Genomic DNA, 12,060 nt, shown 5'->3' with positions numbered 1-12,060 from the left:
TTTCATATGACTAGAAATAGTTTCAATTTCTTTGTCTGAAAATTGTCTGTTCATATCCTTTGACCATTTATCAGTTGGAGAATGGCTTGATTTCTTATAAATTGGAGGCAATTCTCTGCATATTTTAGAAATGAGGCCTTTATTAGAACTTTTTAATGTAAAAAAGGTTTTCCAAGTTTATTATTTTCTTTCTATTCTTGTCTGTAGTAGTTTTGTTTGTACATAAAATTTTAAATTGATATATACAAAATTATCTATTTTGTGATCAATAATAATCTCTAGTTTTTCTTTTGTCACAAATTCTGTCCTCCTCCACAGATTTGAGAGGTAAACTATCCTATGTTCTTCTAATTTATTTATAATATTCATTATGCCTAGATCATGAACCCATTTTGATGTTTTCTTGGTATACAGTGTTAAGGATGGGTCAATACCCAGTTCCTGCCATACTAGTTTCCTATTCTTCCAATAGTTTTTGTCAAATAGTGAATTCTTATCTGAAAATCTGGGGTCTTTGAGTTTGTCAACCACTAGATTGCTATAGTTATTGACTATTTTGTCCTGTGAAGCTAACCTATTCCACTAATCAGCTAGTCTATTTCTTAGCCAGTACCAAATGGTTTTGAAAACCACTGCTTTCTAATATAGTTTTAGATCTGGTACAGCTAGGCCACCTTGATTTGATTTTTTTTTCCATTGGTTCCTTTGAAATTCTTGATCTTTTGTTCTTCCAGATGAATTTTGTTGTTATTTTTATTAGTCAGTAAAATAGTTTCATGGGAGGTTGTTTGGTATAGCACTAACTAAATAGATTAGTTTAGGTAAAGTATTGCAATTTTTATTATATTCCCTTGACCTATCCAAGAGCACTTAATATTTTTTTCCAATTGTTTATATCTGACTTTGTGTGGAAAGTGTTTTGTAGTTTTGTTCATATAGTTCCTGACTTTCCCTTGGCAGCTAAATTCCCAAATATATTATACTATCAACAGTTATTTAAAAAGGAATTTCTCTTTGTATCTTTTGCTGTTGGATTTTGTTAGTGATGTATAAAAATGCTGATGATTTATTTTGTATCCTGCAACTTTGCTAAAATTGTGAATTATTTCTAATAGATTTTCAGTAGATTCTCTGGAGTTCTTTAAGTACACCATCATATCATCTGCAAAGAGTGATAATTTGGTTTCCTCATTACCAACTCTAATTCCTTTGATCTCTTTTTCATCTCTTATTGCCAAAGCCAGCATTTCTAATACAATATTAAATAGTAATGGTGATAGTGGGCAATCTTGTTTCACTCCTGATCTTATTGGGTATGGTTCCAGTTTATCCCCATTACATATGATGCTTACTGACTAAATAGATACTACTGATTATTTTAAGGAAAAGTCCATTTATTCCTATATTCTCTAGTGTTTTTAATAGGAATGGGTATTGGATTTTATCAAATGCCTTTTCTGTATCTATTGAGATAATCATATGTTTTTATTAATTTGATTATTGAAAAAATCAATTATGCTAATAGTTTCTTAATATTGAACCAGTCCTGCATTCCTGGTATAAAGCCTACTTGATCATGGTGTATTATCCTGGGGATGATTTTCTATAATCTCTTTGCTAATATTTTATTTAATATTTTTGCATCAATATTCATTAGGGAGATTGGCTATAATTTTCTTTCTCTGTTTTCACCCTACCTAGTTTAGGTATCAGTACCATGTCTGTGTCATAGAAGGAATTTGGTAGGACTCCTTCATTCCCTATTTTTTCAAATTATTTATATAACTTTGGAACTAATTGTTCTTTAAATGTTTGGTAGAATTCACATGTAAATCCATCTGGTCCTGTGGAGTTTTTCTTAGGGAGCTGATTAATAGCTTGTTCTATTTCTTTTTCTGAAATGGGCCTATTTAAGCAATTTACTTCCTCCTCTGTTAATCTGGGAAGGCTATATTTGTGAAGGTAGTACTCCATTTCACTTAGATTATCAAATTTATTGGCATAAAGTTGGGCAAATTAACTCCTAATTATAATAGATTCTGCTCCAGCTTTTTTACTTTTACTCTGTATGTATCATTCTGATTTAAATGTATTTCTTGTAAACAACATATTGTAGGGTTCTGCTTTTAATGCTTTAATGCTCTGCTATCCACTTCTGCTTTATGGTAGATTTCAACCCATTCACATTTATAGTTACAACTACTAATTCTGTATTTCTTGCCATCTTATTATTCCCAGATTATACTTTTTCTCTTTTTTTCCCCTTTCCCTCTTCATCAGTCTTTATGAGCACCACATGCCTCCAGCAGCCTTCCTGTTTTAGAATCCCTCCCCCTTTCTTATACCTTTCCCCTACTATTTCTGTTTTCCCTTCTATTTAGCCTACCCCTTCTCTTTTTGCCTTTCCCCTCCCACTTTTTCAATAAGGTGAGAGAAGTTTCTCTGTAAACCAAATATGTCTAATATTTTCTTTTTGAGCCAAATCTGATGAGAGTAAGATTCACACAATGTTCATACCCTTCCCTTCTTTCCCTCAGATACAATAGGTTTCTTTTGCCTCTTCATGAGATGCAATTTCTCTCATTTTACCTCCACTTTTCCTTTTTCTGGTATAATTGTTTTTCAATCTCGAGTTCATTTTTTATATCATAACAGTGAAATCAAATTATACATGCATTCTCTATGTATACCCATAACAGAAATACAGTTCTCAAGAGTTCTTATTACCTTTTTATGTTTTTCTTGAGTCCTATATAGTCAAATATTTTGTTTAGCTCTCTTTTCATCAGAAATAAATGGAAAGCACCTGTTTCATTAAACACCCATCTTCTTCCCTGGAAGAAAATGCTCAGTTTAGCAGGGTATTTTATTCTTGGCTGCATTCCAAGTTCCTTCGCTTTTCAGAATATCAGATTCCAGGCCCTTTGATCCTTTAAGGTGGAAGTTGCTAGATCCTGGGTGATCCTTATTGTGGCTCCTCGGTATGTGAATTGTTTTTTCTGATTGCTAGTAATAGTTTTCCCTGGTGTGATAGTTCTGAAATTTAGTCTTTGGAGTTTTAAATTTGGGGTCTCTTTCAGGAGGTGCTCAGTGAATTCTTTTAATTGCTATGTTACCTTTTGTTTCTGTGCACCAGGGCAGTTCTCATTGATGATTTCCTGAAAAATAGTATCTGGGCTCTTTTTTTCATCATGGCTTTCAGTGAGTCTGATAATGCTTAGATTTTCTCTCCTAGATCTATTTTTCAGGTCAGTTGTTTTACCAAATAGGTATTTTACATTTTTTTCTATTTTTTTCATTTCATTTTTGGTTTTTTTTTACTGATTCTTGAAGTCTTGTGGAGTCATTCATTTCTATTTCTTCAGTTCTGATTTTTAGTGAATTAATTTCTTCATTTACTTTTTTTATTTCTTTTTGTATTTCTCCAAATGAGGTTTTAAATGAGATGTTTTGCTCTATGGAATTTTTTTTCCATTTTACAAATTTTGTTTTTTAAGGAGTTATTTTCCTTTTCCATTTCACAAATTCTGTTTTCCTGAGAGTTCTTTATCTTTTCTATTTCACAAATTCTGTTTTTCAGGGTGTTGCTTTCTTTTTCCACTTTATCAAATTTATCTTTTAATGAGTTACATGCCTTTTCCAAACCCTCTTGCAAAGTTTTCCTTTCCTTTCCCCATTTTTCTTCTAGCTCTCTTTTGAGATCTTTTAAAATTTCTTCTAGGAGAGCTTTGTGTGCTGGGGACCAGGTTATATCACTCCTTGGGGCTTCATCTGGAGATAATCTGCTTTTAGTCTCCTCAGGATTTGAAATCTGCTTTTCTCTTTCACCATAGAAACTATTTATACTTAGAGTCCTCTTTGCCTTTTTAATCATTAAAAAAAAAATGTTGGAATCTGCTTTTAGGACAAGAGAGGTTTTCCAAGCCTCTTCTACAGGTAGCACAAAATGGCAACAGAAAGGCAGTGGCTGCCCTGGGATCATGCTGACTCACTCCTGTGCTGGGGGGCATGGCTAGGTCTCATGAGATTCTGGCACTTTGGGGTTCACTCTTTACCTTTTGTGTTTGTGTTGGATGTGTAACTTCTCTGCTGCTCTACTGGCTTGCAACCAGGGCAGAGTATCCAACACTCTGCTAGAGTCCTCCTAATAGATTCTCCACAGTGTGGAGTCTGCACTGCCCCACAGAGACCACACCTCCCCCAGTCTTCACAGCATATGCTGGCGTCCTGAACCTGGTTACCTCCCTGTGCCCAACTGAAACAGACTTTTCTGGCAATCTTTGAAATTATCTTCTGCTGGTAATTTGCTACACTCCCAATATTCCTGAATTATGCCAGTCTAGAACTAATTCAAAGGCTTAATTTGGTAATAAACTGAAGGTCCTGGGAGGAGGTCAGAAAGAAGTGTGTGTCCTCTCCACCATCTTGTCTCCACTACCTCTCTTAATACTTTTATCAAATAAGAAAAGGAATCTCTCAGGCTGGAAATGCTTAGGAAAGGAACAAAGGAATGGAAAAGAAGACTTGGATGATAATGTTATTTCTAGATAAAATTAAACTTACCACCATGAAGGATATTTGGATGCTTAAATTACATATATTGACTTCCAGGTAGAAGTTTGTGAAACACAGATGAATCATATAGTCATAATGTTTTGGTAGTAGAGTATTATTTTACAAATGATGAAAGGCTAGAAAGTCTAAAACTGCCCAAGGCCAGTCATGTTACTCAGGGTTACTCATAGTTACATACTAAAAGTATTTTCTGACAGTGCAGTGTCCCCTTTAAAATAAAATTTAATTAAAAATGCAATGTCAAATGAAGTATAAATGACTGCTAAAGTAATAATTTTTTTTACATCCATCTACCTTATGTTTGTAGCTAGTGTAAAAATGTTTCCCTTCATTTATTATGAAAAATGATTTTTCCAAAATCTTAGTATGTTTTTATACCACTAATAAACCATTATTTTTGGTAAATCATATATATACACTCATATTTATATCTGTATTTATATTATTTATATAGATATCAATATCCATATCTACTACTATAATTAAAAGAAACATACAAAAGAATGCACTGATATTTCATCTTTCACATAACCTCAGCAAATGTATATGATCATGTAACATTATAGGATCAAAGGACTTGCATGACAAGGATCTTGGAAATTCATTTAGTTCCTAATAAAACTGAGAAAACTGAGAACCAGAGGGCTTGTGACTTGTCTAAGAGTATTTATGTGGAAAAGCAGAGCTTTAAACCCAGGTTCTCCATAAATATTTAATTTTGTTCTTTCATAGAAAAGCTATTAGTTTATCATGAAAACATTGATTTCCATTTCCCCAGTGTCCAATGGATCACAACATAACATTCTCAGTTTTTATTGTTGTTCACTTGAATTTTGTTTTATTACTCATTTTCTTTATTTTTTAATCTAATTTTTCTTGTGCAGCAAAAGAATTGTATAAATATGTCTATACATATTGGATTTAACATATATTTTAACATGCATAACATATATTGGACTGCTTGCCACATAGGGCAGGGGTGATAGGAAGGAAACAAACATCTGAAACACAAGGCTATGCAAGGGTCAATGCTGAAAACATTATCCATGCATTTGTTTTGAATTTAAAAAAAGCTTTAAAAGTTAAAAAAAAAAAAAAAAACCTAACCTCTTCATTTTAGAAATTAAGGAGTACAGAATTTAAATTATCTGCAGCCATTTTGGGTCAGAACTGCAACTTGACAATCTTAACTTCCCATTTAATTTTACCTCCATTCTAATGGTTCCCAATATTTTTTGTCCTGAAAACTTCTTTCAACAATTGCAACAGCAGCAGTAACAACAAAACATTGTTGTGATCCATAAGAATGATAGAATACACAATTAATAATATTCTGCAAAGATATGCTACTTGTAGCTCCATTAAGAGTTTTATGACAGATCCATTGGGTCAAATTTCATGAACCACTAAATAGAAAATACTGCATCATCATAACTTAGGGTCAAGTAGGAAGCAATAAGACATTGTTGCCATGTGGAAGTATGTTGCATCATAATATGATGACAACTAGGTCTTCTTTAAACCTTCAGATTTATAGCCAAAAAATGGCTTTCTTTATAAAAATGTCTAGGCATCAAAATAACAATGAAAATTTTCAAACAATCATAAATAAAACTGAAGTTCTGAATTTTAAAATTTCTACTTTTTCAAGAATGAACTTTTTTCCCCTTAGTGTGATATAAACCTCTTAATCATAGCTTTCAGTTGTTAGAATACATTTTCCCCCTTTCAATATATTTAACTAAGCATCAGAACAGCTTTCATTATTATTCTATTTTAGAACCAAAAGAGGGAATATAAGCGTAAATGATCTGCCACCATCCTCAGTTATTATGTATAATTCAAGGTGATCATTTTCAATTCCTTAACAACATAAATAAAATAACTTTGATTGAGAGTCAAACTTATCTAAATAACTTTCAGCCAAACGCTTAACCAAAAGAGGGTATTTTTTTTATTTGTTTTGGTTTTTTTTTTAAGTTACAAATTGTATTTAACTCATAAAAAAAGAATTTTAGGAGAAATTTATATTCTTTTTAAATTGCCATATCCACTCATATATCTGGGGAAAAAAAATTTAGACTAAGACAAATCATTAATCCTTTTCTAATTCAAAGGCGTGTTGCTCAAAGGCCTTTATGCACTTTTCCATTGACATTATTTTCATTGACATAAAACATATGTGTGTAAACCATACTGGCATTAGATGGTAATGGGAACTATAATTTCTTTTTTAGTTTGTGTTTTCTTTGCTGTTGTTGTTTTCCTGTTTTGAAAGGATTACTGAAATTCATTCAATCTCCTTTTCCATTTGGGAAAAATACATTTTCTTGGACATGATATAAAGACTATTAAGACTTCATAAAGGGAAAAGAAGGGAATAAACATAGGGCATAAAAATGCCAAGCATTTTGCTAAACACTTTTCACTACTACTACTACTACTACTACTACTACTACTACTACTACTATTACTACCACCACTACCACTACCACTCTTATTACTATTAGTATTACTACTACTACTGCAACCACCACCACCACCACCACTATCACTTCTACTACTACAATATTACTGGTAAGTGAAAAGTAAGTTAAAACAACTCTGAGCTACTTTGTCTTGCTTGTCAGATTGGCTAATAGCACTGAAAAAAAAATGATAAATGTTGGAGGGGATGTGAGAAAATTAAAATACTAATCTATTATTGATGAAATTGTATACTGATTCAACCATTTTGGAGTGCAATTTGGATCTATGCCCAAAAGGCTATAAAATCATGCATACCCTTTATCTAACTGTTAGGCTTCTGTTCCAAAGAAATTAAAAACAAAAAGAAAAGGACATATATGTAAAAATATTAGCAAATGTTTATTATTTATAGAAATGTTTAAGTTTACTGAAAGAACAGGTAGAGACTGAACACATCTCATAAATATCTTTATATTGGGGTGCGGGGTTATCTGTGTTTTCTTTTAGAGAATGACTTACATGCAAATGTGTTTTGCATGACTATACAGGTATAACATATGTCAAATTTGTTTGCCTTCTCAATGGGAAGGTGGTGAGGAAGAAGGGAGAGAATTTGGAACTCAAAATGTAAAAAAAAAGAAAAAAAAGAACTTTAAAATTGCTTTTATAGGTAATTGGGAAAATAAAACATTAAATAATATTTTAAAACTATGCATTTCTACAAAATACCTTGCCTGCCAAAGATTTGTTTAATAGATATCCATCTCTCCAAACCTACACCTTTCTTCCCTGATGCCTATGGTGATGCCCAGATTTCACTATTCTTAAAACTCAAAACAAAACAAAGCAAAAAACCTCATGCCATCCTTTTTGTCATTACATATTCCTCATCTTTCTCATAATGAACTCTGGAAAACTCTTAGAAAATCAGACTGCTTTCGTCATCTACAACTCACTTCTCAATGTCTTATAATTTTAATATGGCTTCCTAACTAAAAAAAGTAGACTGAAACATCTCTCTTCAAGGTTACCAGTGATCTGTTCTTTCCATATCCAAGGGTCTTTTTTCAATCATCCTTTTTTTTTTTCTATGCTGTATTTAACACATTTGATAAGCCATCCAAAAAAATACACTCTCTCTCTGTCCCTCTTTCTTTCTCTTTCTCTCTCTCTCTCTCTCTCTCTCTCTCTCTCTCTCTCTCTCTCTCTCTCTTCCTCCTTCTCCTCTCTTTCTCTAGATTCTTTGATCTTTCAATTTTCAATTATCATGTTTAGGAATATGATTTTCCTAATATATACATCCTTCTGTAGTCAATTCTCCTGACCTCCAGGATCACATTATCAAATGGCTGTTGAACATAATTTATTGGATATTCTATTGACATTTCAAACTGTAACTATTTTTCTTCCATGCAAACCTCAATTCCTCAACAAAACAGTGGTTTTATTTTTCTATTTCTTTTGAGGTATAATATCCTCAAGTTGGAAGCTTTGAAGTTATACTTGAATATTTTATTTTCCCTTATAAAATATTTTGTTAATATTTTTCATTGATCATATTTATCAAGTTTCCATGTCTACACAGAGTCCTTCTTAGTCGCAAATGAGTACAGTCAAGAAAAGCAAATGAAGAAAATATTCAAAAAAGTCATTTTTATGTAAGATGATTTATTGTGCATTTTAATTGTTTTTTTTATTTAAAAAGATCAGTTGTTCATGTGACATGGCACCTACTTGTACCTTAAAAAATAACAAGAAAGAGAATTTATTAGGATATGATATTGATATCAGTCAGGATGAAATTATCAACTAATGATATGCATTAAGAAATTATTGTGTATGTTCCCTTTCATAATTAAACACTTATTTTCAGAGGACATCCCCTATATTGTATGTAGATATATGATAGAATGGGACAAATATTTGGAAACAAAATTTTTTATTTGATTACTTCTAATTGCAAACAGAAGTTTCATTCAAAAATGTATTTCAATTGCATTACTATACCAGAAAAAATGAAAACAATGGTACCATTTTTGGTTTTTAACTATTCAACATAGCCTTTAACTAAGAGACTTTACAGAGTCACATTAATGCTCCTTGCAACTATATCTGTATGTAGTTACTAAGAGATTACAAAAGGGTATTAAATCAAAGCCAAACAAGAACACAGAAAAAGCCATGACTTACCACTTCACAACTGTAAACTTAGGCAATCAATGACTGGAGGATTAGAAGTATCAGACTCCTCAAGATTTCCCTGAAAGACAAAATTAAACACCATGCCTTAATTCATGTTTCTTGCATTTGTTATAAGCCACAGATTTATACAAGGGCTTCAAGTCAGATAATAAGGCAAAAAGATAAATACTTAAAGTGGCACCTAGTAAATGACTGCCATCTACAAATTGATGCCAAGGAATAACAACACAATAAAGTGGAATTTATATTCTTGCAATGATGTAAAATGGTATAGTTCATAAAATTTAAAATAAAGGTCACATGTTGAATTATATAATTCCATTGGCATTCTCTGATAGAAATGTTCATGCTCCAGTACATCAATTATGTAATTAGCCATAATGCTAATTTTAACCTCTTATAGGACAATCTACTTCACTCAAAGTAATTTTGCTTCAATGAACTGGATCCAAGAATAACTCTGATTTTACTTCTTTAATGTTGGTGTTTAAGGTAATTAACTGCACAGAGTTATTGCTAATGACATACTCCTAATTAGCCAAATAAATTATCTTATGGTTTTGAAAATTACAGATATATCAGACTTGGCTTTCTTCATTGCCTTGTAACCAGCTATATATTGTGCTAAGGTTTATCTACCCATATAAAAATTAGTCCCAGTGCATTAAAATGATTGGATGTGAGACCATATCTCTTCTATAAAAACAGAGGACTGAAACATTTTAATTTATCTTAACATGCTCACAGACACTCCAAAAAAAGTGAACTCAATATCTTAATACATATAGTCTTAGTAAAAAATTCATCCTAAAGTATACTTCATCTCTAACATAATAATTATAAAGAACAGAAATAATTAACAAAAACCTTTAAATACATAAATTACACATCATCAAATTAAGTTGGGTAATAAACAGGAGTTGAACTAATATCTGCCTAAAATATTAATTAATAAAATTTCAGGAAATTAAAGAATACACTTGATTTAAGTTGACAAAGTTTCTAAATGCCAACTGTGTGTACATTATATTCTAGTAGTTCAGAATACAAAGTCAAAAACAGCAGCAACAACAACCCACCCCAAATGTTCTGTCTCCAAGGAGCTTACATTTTATCTAAGGCTACAACATATAAACAAACAAGATCAGAGAAGAGTTGTGGAAGGTGTAAATACTATACTTGAGCCTTAAAGAATGACAAAGGATTCTAATGAATGAGTGTGAGAGGGGAATGAATTACATACATAGAGGATAACTTCAGAAAAAATGCATGGAAGAAAGAATTGAGAAACAAAAGACTGATCTTCAAATCACTTTTTCCACACTTTTCCCATTATTACTGCTTAGCTCATAGGGATGATTACTTTATCTATTATTTATCTTCCCTATTTTCTTTTTATGTTTTCAAATATTTGAAAAGCTGTTTTTTTCTTTTACCTCTTTTTCTGCCCAAATAATACTCATTTTTAAATTTTAGTTAAACTGCAAGTCTTTGATATAGCATTTCCCCACATAAAGTTGGTCCTCATTAATTTTTCCCTTTTCGGGAGAACTTTCCACCAATGAAGAGGAAATTAGAGAAATAATGAGTTATTTTGCTCAACTTTATGCCAATAAATTTGATAACCTAAGTGAAATGGATGACTACCTCCAAAAATATAGACTTCCCAGACAAACAGAGGAGGAAGTAAATTGCTTGAATAATCCCATTTCAGAAAAAGAAATAGAACAGGCAATTCAACAACTCCCTAAGAAAAAATCCCCAGGACCAGATGGATTTACATGTGAATTCTACCAAACATTTAAAGAATAATTGGCCCCAATGCTATATAAATTATTTGATAAAATAGGGAATGAAGGAGTCCTACCAAATTCCTTCTATGACACAGACATGGTGCTGATACCTAAACCAGCTAGGTTGAAAACAGAGAAAGAAAATTATAGACCAATCTCCCTAATGAATATTGATGGTAAAATCTTAAATAAGATATTAGCAAAAAGACTACAGAAAATCATCCCCAGAATAATACACTATGATCAAGTAGGATTTATACCAGGAATGCAGGGTTGCTTCAATATTAGGAAAACTATCAATATAATTGGCCATATTAATAACCAAATTAACAAAAACGACATGATCATCTCAATAGATGCAGAAAAAGCATTTGCCAAAATCCAATATCCATTCCTAATAAAAACACTTGAGAGTATAGGAATAAATGGACTTTTACTTAAAATAATCAGCAGCATGTATTTAAAACCATCACTAAGCATAATATGTAATAGGGACAAACTGCAATCATTCCCAATAACATCTGGAGTGAAACAAGGTTGCCCCATCACCGTTACTATTTAATATAGTATTAGAAACCCATTACAATAAGAGTGAGAAAGAATTAAAGGAATAAGAATAGGCAATGAGGAAACCAAATTATCACCTGCTTAATATGATGGGTATACTTAGAGAACCCCAGAGATTCTACTAAAAGTTATTAGAAATAATCCACAACTTTAGAAAGGTTTTATAAATAAACCACATAAGTCATCAGATTCCTATATTCACTAAAAAAACCAACAGTCAGAGCAAAAGAGAAATTCCATTTAAAATAACTATGATAATATAAAATATTTAGGAATCTACCAAGGGAAAATAGAAACTTTATGAGCAAAATTACAGACCATTTTTCCAAAATTAAGTCTAATCCCAATTGAAAAATATTAAATGTTTGGATAGGGCAAGCAAATAAATAAAGATGACAAATTCCTAAACTAATCTATTTATTTAGCGCTTACCAATCAGACCCCAACAAACTAT

At 31.7% G+C, this 12,060-nt stretch overlaps 1 long non-coding RNA gene across 2 annotated transcripts in view; it reads right to left on the bottom strand.

Annotated features, from left to right (window-relative positions):
• The window catches only part of LOC116420750, a 1,349,459-nt gene that overhangs the window by 606,794 nt on the left and 730,605 nt on the right, over window positions 1-12,060 (bottom strand). For both annotated transcript variants that reach the window (XR_004231174.1, XR_004231170.1), the window contains one exon: window positions 9,235-9,304. This is a non-coding gene — a long non-coding RNA (uncharacterized LOC116420750). The remainder of the gene's footprint in view (window positions 1-9,234; window positions 9,305-12,060) is intronic.

The sequence above is a fragment of the Sarcophilus harrisii genome, chromosome 1 (genome assembly GCF_902635505.1).
Source record: "Sarcophilus harrisii chromosome 1, mSarHar1.11, whole genome shotgun sequence".
In the NCBI taxonomy this organism is placed as follows: Eukaryota; Metazoa; Chordata; class Mammalia; order Dasyuromorphia; family Dasyuridae; genus Sarcophilus; species Sarcophilus harrisii.
The sequence above is the reverse complement of the archived record's forward strand: the minus strand, read 5'-3'. Positions and strand labels throughout refer to the sequence as shown.